Below are 13,968 nucleotides of genomic sequence, written 5' to 3'. Positions count from 1 at the left end.
CATCCAGGTGAGGCTTTGAAATGATAGTTAACTATTAAAAATAAATAATTCAGAGAATTCAGGAGCTCTCTGCATGTTGTAGCACTGAATGCATTAGATTTCTACAGTCTTGGGAGGTAAAGGGGAAAGAAATCTATATTCCATTCCCTGAGAAAAAATATTCCTCTTCATAGCCATCTATAAAAGATTATTGTCTTCATTTTATTTAATTATTCCATATGAAGTAATTAAAAGAGAATAATCAGCTAGTTCAGTAATGATAGATGTTTCCAATGAGAACACAAAGGAGACTAATAAAGGCACCACCAGTCCACATCATTGCTATTAGGATGCCTACATCTTTAATTTTTCTTCTAGTTTTATTTTTTGCTGAAAATTAATTGTTCATTTCTCAAGAAGCTTTACTGCAACTCTCTCACTTCTGGAGACTTTACAGCATGCACCAGGCTACTGCTCAAATGCTCTGAACATAAGCAATTACTGTATATTAAAGAGGATTGTGGAGAAGCTGAGTCAGGACTCAGCTCAGCTCAGGACTCTATTAGCAACACCTGTACCAAATTCACAGTGGTGTGCTAGGAATACACCATTCTCCATAGTATTTGGTAACTTTGAGAACCTACTTACAAGCAGGTAGATTTGGCCTTCAGAGTGAGATTTGAATGGATAAGGTGGTCCAGTGTTTACTTACTCTTTTATCATAAGTACATGGGTTGCCAATACAGTGGCCTTGCATTAAACTCCTCTTAATAATACTGCCAAAGTATGTCTATTACCATATTAAAACATTCAAATGTAGGAAATGAAACGAGGCTGAAAGCACCAACTTTGCCATGCTGTCCTTACATCTTGCTATTTAAGATTTGAGTCCTTCCGTAAGTCCTTCCTTAAGTCCTTCCATCTCCTATTTGCAGTCTACACAATCCAGAAGGTTGGCTTGAATTTTTTGAGTGTCACCCACCATGAAGTCTGCAGAATAACTCAAGCTGCTTAAGAGAAAGGTGTGTATTGCACTTGGGTTGTACATTGTAGATGCAAAATTCCTGGTCTGGAACTCAGGAGAGCCAAGTCTTAGTAGAGTATGTGGAATGATTTTGTGTAAGCAGATCTCCACATTGCAAATACATTTCCTCATTTGCAAATACTAATCAATAGTAACACTGAAAATTAATATCTAATGGTTGATATTATCTAGGAGATTAGGTCTTTTATTTGTGAATATACTGAAGAAACTGGAACAAATTTAATTTGTAAGGAATTATAACATCTAATAAAGGGAGACAATGTTATTATTATCATCTAATAAATAGCTTATTATAATTGAATCTGATTAGAATTTATATATATATATATATAATTTTGGCTTCCAAAGGAGAGCCCTTCAGAAAAGCTGTTGTTTTCCACGAGTGGACCCTACTATTTGAGAATCCAAATGACCAAAACCCAGTTCTTTCGCAATAATTCTTGGTCTACACTGCCCCATGCAGGTCCTGCAGGCCTTAGTGAGCATACAAATAATTTTTAAATCAATGGGTCCCTTGTACTACAAGGCAGGCAGGATTCATAAATGTTCCTTCCCAACTGCACTTTCTGAAAATTCACCTTCCACCTCAAAGCCTCATTTCATTGCATTTCCCTGTCATTCCACCTCATGTTTGCTTAGTAATTACAAGACACAATTTTCCAGTGATCAAATCAAACTACATTAATACGTGCCTGTGTGTAGCTCAGTGTGAATAAGCCTTCTTTCCACCCTTTGGGAGCTCATTATTATATACACAATCTTTTTATTTTTATTAGTCAGCCTTATGATTTGTGTGGTAAGGGGGACTGGCAATATTGTTTCACATACATCAAAGGCTGAAATGCAGTTTAACAAGAGCCAGCAGGCTACATACAAGCCCCAGAACACTTGTTAGAGGTGTGACTTGCCCAAACCAAATTAGGCAGTGAGTGTTGGCAGAAATCATTCCAACTCTTTGCAGCAGTCAGATCAGCAGCTGTAAAATGGGAATTATTCAATTTTTAAAAAAATGCGTTTCTTAAATACCTCTTAATGCATTATCTGAGTCTAGCCCAGTACTTTCTTTTTGGTTTTACCTTCTTGACAGAAATGAGGCATGCTTGATGACTTATTTAGTCCCTTCACAAATTTCAGTCACTTTGTCTCCTTCTACAATTAGTCTGCCCATAAAAGTTCTTCCAATTTTCAAATTTGTCTTCTTAATTATTCTCAGAATATAAGAGGAAAAAGGAAAGAGGAAATGCTCTGTATGCAATTAATAAGGAAGGGAAGGAAAAGGGAGACACTTTTTTTTTTTCCTGAGGAAACCAGTTTGTTATGCCCTGTAAAGTACAGTAATTATAAACAGTTTTACTGGACTTTCTGTGTTTTTTCTTATTTGCTTACTAAGTATCACAGAAAAAAACTCCCCGTCTTTATTCAACAAGAAACTCACATGCAGTCTTCCTCAAATTCCATCCCAAGAGAACGCAATTTTAAGAAAATGTGTTGTAAGTTTCCCAAAATTACCAGTGAGGGGTTTTTTTTTCTTCTGCTTTGGGTAATTCATGGGGAGCAGAGACATTTGATCTAACAATTTTGACATGCAGTGTATCCATCATGGGCTGCACTGAAGTAAAGTTCCCATTGACTTCATTGCAAACAGATTTTTCAGACTCTGTATCCCCATACTGTACCTATACAGGGCATGATCTAGCCCCACCACAATCAGTGGTAGTCTTTCTATTGATCAAAATGGGTTTGAAACAATGCCTGTGAGGCACAGGCACATTTCCAATTGGTCTTAATGGGAATGGTGCTGGAGTTTCTTTGAGAACAGATGATGTTGCTCAGCTGAAATCCATAGTCAGAAATGCTGACTGCAACCAGCAATAGGAACATTCAGCCTACCCAAAGCTCTGTGGGAAATGAGATTGCAGTTCTGCTGCCTTTTTCTAAAATAAAAATAGCAGTTAAAGAAAAACAGTAAATTAATTCACTATTTCTCTTTTAAAAAATCTGGTGTTTTCAGAGAAACTTGGGTGAATTTTTATAAATCTCCATCAATGGAACCAGCCTGTGGAGTACCAGAACTTACTTGGTACCTGAGGACCTGTTTCATCTGAATCAAATCACCTGATTCTCATTTTGGCAAGAAAAAAATGTTTTGGTCCTAACAAAGCCTTCCTGACAGAAGCTCAACCAGAGCAAGCACATTACAGCTGATAAAATGTTGCTTTGTTTCCAATTTTCCACTGAATAGCTTCACTGTCAAACACTCCCAACTCCCTCTTCTGCTGAGAAAAAGGACAGGGGAGCCAACATCCCAGTTATCTAACACCACCTCTATGGCTACATTTTTTAAAAAATTTATGTGAGTCTCATAAATAACCCAATTGTACCTTCAGAAGGTTCCTGATGGAGCAGCCAGATGGTTGTGCAGGTACAATATCCTACTGAAGAATAAGGCAGCCTGGATTGGAAGGACTGTTTTCCCTCCCTGCCATCTCATCAGTATAATTCTGCACTTGGGAGAAAGGCAACCAATAATAGTTATCAAGGTCAGCTATTATAATATTTGCTCCATTTCTCAAAAACTTTAAAAGTTGGATATTCATATATATTGGTTTTATGATTCTCAAGGCATGGCCAAAATGACCTCATTTTTGTATAAAAATTCTTCATAGAAACATGGTATCCCAATGGAAGGAGAAAATAAATTATAAACCCGTGAAAATAACTATTTCACTCTCTTATCAGTACTCTGAAACCTGTATTTTTCTTTCTTCCTGGGGTTCTTTTTTCATAAGATAAAGTCTCTCTTGGGATCCTTTTGCCTGAGATGATGATGGTGGGTAGGGAAGAGAAGAAAGGTTTTGCAAAGTTTCTGACAGTCTTCCTCAGAGCTGCTGCTCTGGGAAGCAGTGACTGGCCACATCACTTCCTGAATGAGTTCTAAAGGAATCAAAGCAGTGGGCTGTGGGTCTTGCCAGCCCCCCTTGATGCTATTCCCCTTGCCAGCCCACATTCCCAGAACACGGATCACAATTTTGATGAGCAGGTTGCACCTCTGTTGCAATAGTGCTAACAGCATGTGTGTGAAACTGCTGATCCCTGGCCTTAATACCTAAGGACCACTCCAAAAATTCACACAGCAGCCTTATCATTTGGCTTTTTTTGAAGGTGTCAAAAACTTAATTTTGTTCTTTTTGTAGCCTGTAGGACCTTAGCAAAACTAATTAGCCAATGATCCCTTCTCTGCCACAAAAACAATGTTTTCTAAAGTGAGATTCTTGCTTCTTTTTAGTTCCTCTATAGATGCTGAAAGTCAGGCCACAGGGTGTGATGGCTCTAGCTCAACCACCAATGATTTGGCTTGATGCTAGAATTACTGGTTGACATTTTATGACTCCTGTTATGCAGGAGGTCAGACGAGATGATCATAATGATTTTAAAATTCATTAATCTGTGTGCAGAAATATCTGTGAAAAGACTAAATAGAAGTCCCAACTTTTATTCTACATGACAAGTAAATTGGATTCAAACAAAAGTCTTTAAAACTGAAATGTAAACATTAAGCTGATGACTGCAAAGTTTGAAAGGTCATACTAGCAAAACTTAACTACTGAATGAGATTTACTTTAGCTAAATTATTCTTCTTTTCCTCAAAATCTCAAGGCACATTCCTTTAAAATTAAAAAATAAAATATTTCAATTTAAAATAAAATTACCTTTTAAACACTTAATTACATTATAATAATAGATTTATGTCCAGCCAGAGAGAGACATTTTTTCCACTTTGAAGATTTTTTTTAAGATTCCAAGATTTTATCTGTGTTCCAGATTTTTTAATATTTTTTTTAATAACCTCAAAATATCCATAGTGTAAGAAAATCACTTCCTTTTGAGCCCTACCAACTGTCCAAACTTGGTCTTGTGATTTGAAATTTCAAAGCATCCCCTCTGTTTGATGTACACTGAGCTCCAGACACAGGGAAATCAATCTGTATAGCTCTGTCTACCTTGGTAGCTACAGTCAATGTTCTGTAAAGTCTTTGTTAAATATTTAATAATTAGCTGTGGTTTAATAATGTGTGTCTGAATAAATGCTGAAGGCTGTGAGTGGGTAATGAAAGAATGTTGTGTCCTGAAACAACTGCCTTGAGATATTATATATTGTCCTGTAGTGGTTTCCTCAGTCAGCAAATTGAGTGACTTTGCCACTTGGGGGGAAACAGGCAATTGTTTCCAGCAGACATCTGCTTTTTTTTTTTTTGTTTCTCAGGGAGAATCCATTCAGAGACCTGAGCAAAAACCTGTATGGTAATCCCAGACCCAGAAATACTTCAATGCAGTGGGATCCCTTTAGACTGCTCATGTTTCCAGTGAATAAAAGAATCTTTTATTCTATCCAGTAACAGGATGAAGCATGAGTTGTGTGCAGGCAAGTGTGCCATTCTTGATAGACATACCATCACACTAACATGCAAAAATGTGCCTTGTAGACTATGGAGCTCCAGATAGACCCCGTAGACTCTTTATCTCAATATGTATTTTTTTCTAGTTCTGGAAGAAATTTAGATTTCTGCCAGTTTAAAACAGTAGCATTTGTGATGGTGAAAACCAGTTTGCATAGCAGCATCTGTTAAATTTTCTTCAGTGGAAGTTGTTTAAAGCCAGAGCTTTGATTCTGCTCCTGACTCAAGGGCAAAAGCTCAAAATTAGAGGAGTTGAGATACATGGGGATCTAACACCATGACTGGTATAGCTTTCTGGAAAACATTTCACTGTGCCTAACTCTGTTACCTGTAAAGAAAACCTAGCAGCTCCTCAGGGGAGCTCAAAGGGGAGTAACTATGAAGCTGACTTCTTTGATCTTTAAAAAATGCTGTGTGTGTCTGACATGAAAGACCTTAAGGGATTGCAAGACATGATAAACAAATAAATTAATAAACTCAGCTGAAACAAACTCAGCATGGACAGTTTCCTGTACATATCTGCTCTGTGCTAACTGTGATTTTTACCAAATCTTGTAATGAGTGAGGGCATCAGAAAAGAAAGCAAGGAAAGGCAGTTGCAGGTGTCTAGGTGTCAGAGGCTCTGGTTTTGTTACAGAACTGAATTGCATCCAATGAGCTAGCGCATCCTTTTGGTTGGTTGTGTCACATTCCTTCCCCCAAAGAGCTTTTAGTCTTCCTAGGATGGACTCTTCTTCATAAAATCCTGAAGACCTTGTAATTTCTAAAAGGCCTGCAGGATGAAAGGTTTTTTTAATTATAACTTTGCATCTGTCTCCTCTTACAGGAGTACTCTGAAAGGTAAAGGTGCCTTTTCTTCAGTGGAATCTGTCTTTACAGTCCACAGAGGAAAGCATTTATCTGTAAGAGAGGAGACAACAGATTCCCTCAAAAGGCTGTCTGTGCAGAGGTTGAGAGGATACACAGCACCATTCATGGCTTACCAGATTCTGCATTGCTCTTCCCCTGCTGATCTATTTAGATGAAGCTGTAAAATCTTTGCTTCAGTATGGAAGGGCACATTTCTTTGACTTCTCTTTCAGAGTACTTCCCACCGTGGCATAATTGCTTTATTAATTTATTTTAAAAGCATAACATGTTGATGTTTCAAACAGGCATTTTGTGACCTGAATAATCTCCATTAATTCTGTGGGACAAAGGCCTTGTTCTAACCTCCAGTGCCATAAAGGAATGTTGCCCTTTAATTCCACCATGTGACCTCCTGGGTGCAGCAAAGGAGTCTGCAATTTGCAAACCCCTCAGCTTGCTCATGAAAATAGCATGGGTACAATAATAGAATCAGCTTTTACAACTTAGATCTATAGAAGAATAATTGCAAGAGTGACAAAGTCGAGGACACTGTCAACATCTTAGAAGAAAAAAGTCCAGTGGAACCAACTAACTGAGAGCATCATAATGTCAGTCTAATAAGGGTGCAGTTCCACAAAGACACATCCAAGTGAGCCAGTGGGGCTTGAACTGTACACAGATTTGTAGTCATACAGGAAATACAGAAAGACTGTACCACTAGGTATTAAAGGATTTTAAAAAAATATAAAATATGTTTATAATAAACATTAAAATACATGTATGCATATACATATGGAAATAAAAGTACATTTCATAGAGTTACTAAAGATCACAGAATCATAAAATGATAGAATGGCTTGAGTTGGAAAGGACCTTAAAGATCATCTAGTTCCAACCTCCCCTCCCACCAGCCCAGGTTGCTCCAAGCCCCATCCAACCTTCAACCTTCAACACTGCCAGGGATGGGGCAGCCACAGCTTCTCTGGGCAACCTGGGCCAGGGTCTCACCACCCTCACAGTGAAGAATTTCTTCCTAATGTCTCACCTAAATTTCCCCTCTTACAGTTTTAATCCATTCCCCCTTATCCTCTCACTACAAGTCGTTGTAGAAAAGTCTCTCCCCACCTTTCCTGTAGCTTCTTCAGGTACTGGAAGGCTGCTACGAGGTGTCCCCAGAGCCTTCTCCAGTCTGAACAGCTCCAACTCTCTTAGCCTGTCTCCACAGTAGAGCCGCTCCAGCCCTTGGATCATCTTTGTGGCCTTTCTCTGGACTTTCCTCAGGAGCTCCATGTCCTTACGTTGGGGGTCCTGATCATATAGAATTGCATGTGTAATACACTATGACATTTTTTCAATGCTTAGACAAAAACTGATCACCCTTACACAGTTACAAAATGGAAAAGTCACCTCACATCTCCATTCACACCTGTGCAGCCGGATTACAAATCCAACTCAGGGAAGGTGAGCCCTTCTCTCAAACTCTCTCTAACCTCATCCTATACTTCCTAATGAGTGACTCCCATTAACAATAATGGCAGCCACAGAAATGTACACACGGTAGAGTACACCCATAAATACACACTGGCACATAGGTGAACACATCTCTCCAATTTTACAATCTTTGCACCAATTCCCTGTGAAGTTCTCTATTGATTTCAAGGTTTTGCTGATTATTTTTAAAGCATTCAACTACTATGGCCCAATATATCTGACAGATGTATTGTTACTGTGTGTTCCTGAGGGTCAAAATCAGCAGGGTTTCTAAGTCTGTCCAAGAAACCACCTTAAGTCTTTTGGGAGCTAAAGTGTTCCAGCAACTGTGCAGTGTTATTGGAAGAGTCACATCGGAGCTGTTTTTGAACTGCAAACTAAATAGCTTTTGGTCATTTTTATCCTTCTTATACTCAAATATCATGTGACTTTAGGCTAAAATATGATCAAAAGAAGCATCACTGAGGTACTATCAAAATTACAGATGTTAAAAGCTCATAAAGTTATTCAGCGGAACTAATCTACAGGTTGGTCAAATATTATTTCCTTGTGATTTTATGCAACCTATCTTGAAGATTGACCAAAAAATGTTACTCAGCTTTACTTGTGAGCAAACACTGCATCACTTGATGCACTTCTTACCTCAGTGAAATATCATCTGATGCCCATAATATTTTCAATTGCTCATTTCTATCTATTCAAGAATATAATTCAAAATTTTCAGACTTGCAACAAACCATGAGTGAATAATTTATTGGAAATAAATTTACCCTTTCTGTTTAGAGAGACATATGCACTGAGAACTGAAGTTAAGTGAGATAAATCCAAGCTAGGATGTCCAGAAGCATACTGCAATTCCTTCAAAATCAAGATTTAATACTATAGTTATTATTTTAATTGTTTAATGTTCTTGAACCAGTAAATGTCTCTGAGTGTTTAGAAATCAAGCTCAGATGTTTATCTTGAACTGCCCTGAAGTCACACTCTCTTATTTCCCCAACTAGCTGAGAAGAACTCATCAGGATTGGGGCTTATGTAGCCAACACAGATCTGAATATTTCAGAGGCAGTCATAATTTAGGAAACACAGCAGATAAGGCAGATTATAGAATTAAAAAATAATATTAAATAAATCATAAACCTTTTTCCTTCTGGACTATTCTTGCCAAGAATCTTTAAAAAAAACCCAAAAACTTGAAATAAAAATTTAAGCTCCTTTAAGATTTATTAGCTGGGTACAGTTTAAATGCCTCTTCTCAGATTCAGGTTAAACAAGTGCCCTTGCTGTGAAGGTATCTGTCAGAGTCATGTGTGTCTTGTCTGAGTGTCACTTTGACAGAGCTTTGGTTGAGGGTTTTCCTGGTGATCCCATTCCCCTGCTGTGCTAAGCAGTGTGATCCCATGCAGCTTCCAGTGCAAAGACCAGAGTTAGTGTGAGCTTAACTCCTACTTTCTCCCTCACCTCCTTCAAGAACTCCCTTGCTTATGGGAAGTAGCTGTCAAAAAGGTGCAGCCCCACAGAAGAAAATGCAACTTTCAGTGAGAGTGAAAGGGCATGGAATACTTCTGGACCTTGCATGATGGGGTGAACAACCTGGTGTGAGCACAACTGCTGTTTTGTGAGCTACCCTCTACAGAGCTCTCTTATTTTGCTGCAGTCTTACAGGCTAAAATCTTCTTTCTTTTCCTGAAGAAAAGCATGCACCTCCTTGATCAGTCGAGAGATTTTCATTCTAACTTTTTTTGTTTTTTCCATGTTGTGACTTTCACTGTTGTGCCTGTAGCCATTTTCACTTAGGTAATAATAACCATCTCACAAACAGGACCTGGCTATAATACAGATGAGTAAAATAAAAATGTTGAAAAAAAACCACCAATATGATTCAATATTTGAATTTTTTCACCACGTTGCTACTGTTCAACAGGATACCTGCAATGAGTGTTGTTTTGGCAGCAGTGGAATTATGCAGAAGGCTTTCCTATTTATAATCATTGACAAGCTCACAGCACTTTGTGTAATGCCTCTTTTCTGCACCATTCATACCACAATTCAATGAACAACTGAACAATAAATATTTCCTTGTATTTCTATTACCCTTTTGTATATGTGTGTGTGTGTGTGTGTGTGTGTGTGTGTGTGTGTGTAACAGTCTGATTCAAATCAGGGAATAGTGTAGTTAGTCACAGTCAAAGTACTCTCTGAGTCTACAAACACATGAGCAGACGGGTAGAACTGGAGGCATAAACCTGGAGCATGTTGCACCGTGGCAGCTGGGCACAAAACTGCATCTGTGTGTCCAGGAGCATGAGAAACAAGCAGTCAGAGTGCTAAAGTCATGCAGGAAAACACATGGGAAAAGTGCTCCTGACTCATTGGGGGGGTAAATTTGCCATTCTTGGACCCAAGCCAAGGCTCTTTTAGGCATAGTGATATCTGTTCGCAGCTTTTTGAAGTCAGGACAGCTTGACTTGGGAAGGCTTAATCCATCCATGTGGCTGTAGCCTGCATTAAGTTTGAGGAACATGTAGTTGAAGGCTTTTCAGATTAGAGAAAATACAACAAAACATATAGAGGTAAAAAAAAATAAAAATAGTCCCACTGAAATTAGTCACATATTCTTCGACTTCAGTGCCATCAGGATATCAATCAAGGTATAGAAATTGAAAAGATTATAAAAAAGGTGTTAGACCATTACAAAGACTTGGGTTTTTCCAAAATGGAAATTTCTCTCTGTTTTACTTCTAACAACAATTTCACATTTGTATTGTGGTCCCAATGATTGGTAGATTCTTATTGTCCTCTGCATGCATCAGTGGCTCATAAAAAAAATACGAGGGAAGCTGCTATACATTTGTATTTTTTCAGATACTTTATCTAACTTAAGGAGAGTAACTGCGGTTTTCCCTAGCCTGCTTTATTCTAGAATAATTGAGAATAATTGTAAAGTGAAGTAATAAACTTTAATGTCTTATTGAAGAAAAAAAAACACACCAAAAAACATGACAAAGTAGTCAAGCCTATAAATCATTGGTCTTTTCAATTCACCAAACAGGAACTTGGAGAACTCCAGTGGCATGTGCTGTTGGTCCAGACATCCTGTATTTTATTGTTTTAAGATGCTTCTCCTATTCATCTGGTAGTTTTTCAACATGCCTCATGTTAAATTTAACATGCTTCTTTCCTTCATCTCTAGCTTTTTCTGAGCTACCCTTTGATGATGAAATATGGACTGATACAGTCAATAGTCTTTGGCTAGAAAGGGGAAAAAAGGTTTCTTGCTAACATCTTCCCTCAGTGGCCTCCTGTGGGCTCCTCTTTAAGCTCACCTTTCATTTATGTAGACCCAGAAGTGAAGAAATTCAGACAGCACAAGCATCCTTGGTCATCAGGGTCTAAAGCATGAGACCTCTGGACTGAGCGTGGAGAGAGTGAAGCCTGACCAGGGCAGCTCCACTTCCAGCCTCCATGACACAAAGCAGGATCACTGGCTTGAGAAATCTCCTTTCAGCTGACTGACAGTTTCACAGCAGAGCCGTTTGCAAAATAAATTCCCTCTGGTCACACAGAGGCCGTTTCTCCCTTTTGCCATGCAGAAATAAAGGATATGAGAAACCACAGAGCTTTGTTCTTGCTTTCCCTTCCTTCAAGGCTCCCCACTGCCACATACCATTTATTTTTCCCTTGAGAGGCAGGAAAAGGCAACATAGCCACTACCTGTTTCAGCAGAAACCCCTCAGAAGATACATCAGGCCAGGTCCTATGTGTTCTATGCAGGAAGCTCTGAATCACACCATTCCTTTTCAGCTTCTCAGGAGAGAAAGAAACAGAAGAGCTTGACCACTGTACTCTGTGGTACATCAAAATCTATCTGGAAGCAAGCAGTGCCTCACTTGATTTCTCTGCCATTAGGCTATCAGAACAGGCAAAAATCACATCCATCTTCCATAAGGTTACTATGACATTCTATGAATTGAAGGCACTGTCTCCTGGCTTTGTTTATCATGTAGGTATTTCTGCATTAGTCACTCTGGGCTCTTTATAGACATCTTTCAGGATGTGATTGGTTTCACCCTGAAACAGAACCAAAATCAGCCAGATTAATCATACCCCAAAAGTATTTATTCCACCTTTCCACCCTTCTCCCCCGTTGACTACAAAAGGCACAGGGGGTGACCAGCTTGGGTTTTGCCTCTTACATGGTGGATATATGAAGTTAACCAAAGCTGGATCGCACTCCTGGGACCCCATTTTATTACACTGTGTGAGACCCCACACACTGAGACTTTGTTATTCTTTCTCTGAAAGTTGCTGCTAGTGGCAAAGCAGCAGGTCTTCTCAATATAAGCTGACAGTCGTTATGGGAAGTCCCTGTTTCACCAAAAACTTCACACCACAGCAACTTGGCATTTTAGAGGACAGTGTTGCAAAATTAGGCTGTTTTTGGAAGAAGAAATCCTTGAGAAAGCAAATACCTGGGAGAAGGAATATGGAAGATGTCACTGAGGCTTAAGTGCTGAGTGGGAAAAGAAAGGATCTGCACGAGAGGTCAATTTTATCTGGCTTTAGGCATCCACATTCAAAGGGACAGCACATGAAGTCTAGTCCTCTACACTTCTACTATCAACAAAAATCTAGTAAGAGCAGTAATGAAAATTAGGAAGTGATACATCTAACCAGAAGTTAACAATCAACCTAAGAACAAAATCAGTTTTGCCCTAATGCCTTTGAACTCCCTTGTCTAAGTCTCCCTGAGCACAGTGGGATACTAAACACCTAGCTCACATGTAGATATCTGCACTGTAGACACCTATGGTTAGCTTAGGTTGTTTTTCTCTACATCTTTTGATATCTGAATTTAAGGTAGTCACTCCAGCATCCCTGTGCACCAACAAACAGAAACATGCTTTTCAAGACAGTGTTCATCTGACCCTTACGAGGCTGGGATGAATTTCTTTCCAGAAGTGCCTATGTCAGGATATCCTGCTTCTTATCAGCAGGACTGTGCTTTGATTTCCTCCTTTTGTAATTTACACTATACTTTTGATTTTATCTGTTTATCTAGATACTTATTTCTATGACAAGAACTCACAGAACAGGAGTTCTAGATGGAAATAACTGCAATAGTCCCCTGGAGTTAAATGGCATATTATATTATGTCAGTCTTATGCTAGAAAACTGTGGGAAAATCTTTTGCATATTTAGAAGTATCTTTCATCATTATTGAAGCAGCTCCTTGCAAAAGATCTGGCCATTGGAGCAGGCAGGTGATCCTGAAAAATATGTCCTCTTGTGTTGCACCTGGAAATTTCTTCATTTGGTTATGCCCAGGACCATTGACTCATTAATATTTATGCATATGGAAGTAATAATAAATATCTGCATCCTCCGGAGGAGAGTCCCAAATGCTTTGGAGACACCTGGCACTCACCACACCCCATTACACATGTATGTGATTTGCAGCAGTGCAGCTGTAGATACAAAAATGTTGCTGTTGCTGCTTGGTGTCCGTGTATGGGTGGGTGCAGCCTTGTATGTATGAGAGAGGTGCCAGCTGGGAAAGATTTCCACCAGGGCTCTTCCTAGCACTGGCAGGGAGGTCCAGAGACACTTCCTCCCTACAAGAGGTTTTACTCTTAATTCTCTATTCTTGCAGATATTATTTTTTTCTAAATGGGGTGATGTTATTCCTGAGAATGAAATAAGCCACTGCTGCTATACAGATAGGGAGAATGAGGCACTTGATTTAAGCAACTTGGCCAACCAGAAGGTGTCATGGTTTGGGCCCAACATGACAACAAAGGAACAGCCCTGTGGCCACTCACTCAACTCCCCCCCCAACTCCCCCTCCACACAGACTTTGGGATGAGGAGGACAAAGCTCCTGTGTCGAGACAAAGGACAAGGAGGGTTCCTCACCAATTAAGGTCCCAGGCAAAACAGACTCAACTTAGGGAAAAAATAATTTCACACTCATCAAATACACACAGGACACAGACACACACAGAGCAGAGCTTGCATATTTTACCCCACCCCCCCACTTCTTCCCGGGCCCAAACCCCTTTGTTCCCGGTTTCTCTCCCTCCCTCCACCCAGGAGCACAGGGGGATGGGGATGGGGTTTAGAGTCAGTTCACAGGCTGGTGGTTCCT

Source organism: Chaetura pelagica, unplaced genomic scaffold (genome assembly GCF_000747805.2).
Source record: "Chaetura pelagica isolate M959 unplaced genomic scaffold, ChaPel_1.0 scaffold121, whole genome shotgun sequence".
Taxonomy (NCBI): Eukaryota; Metazoa; Chordata; class Aves; order Apodiformes; family Apodidae; genus Chaetura; species Chaetura pelagica.
Note: the sequence above shows the minus strand (reverse complement) of the source record.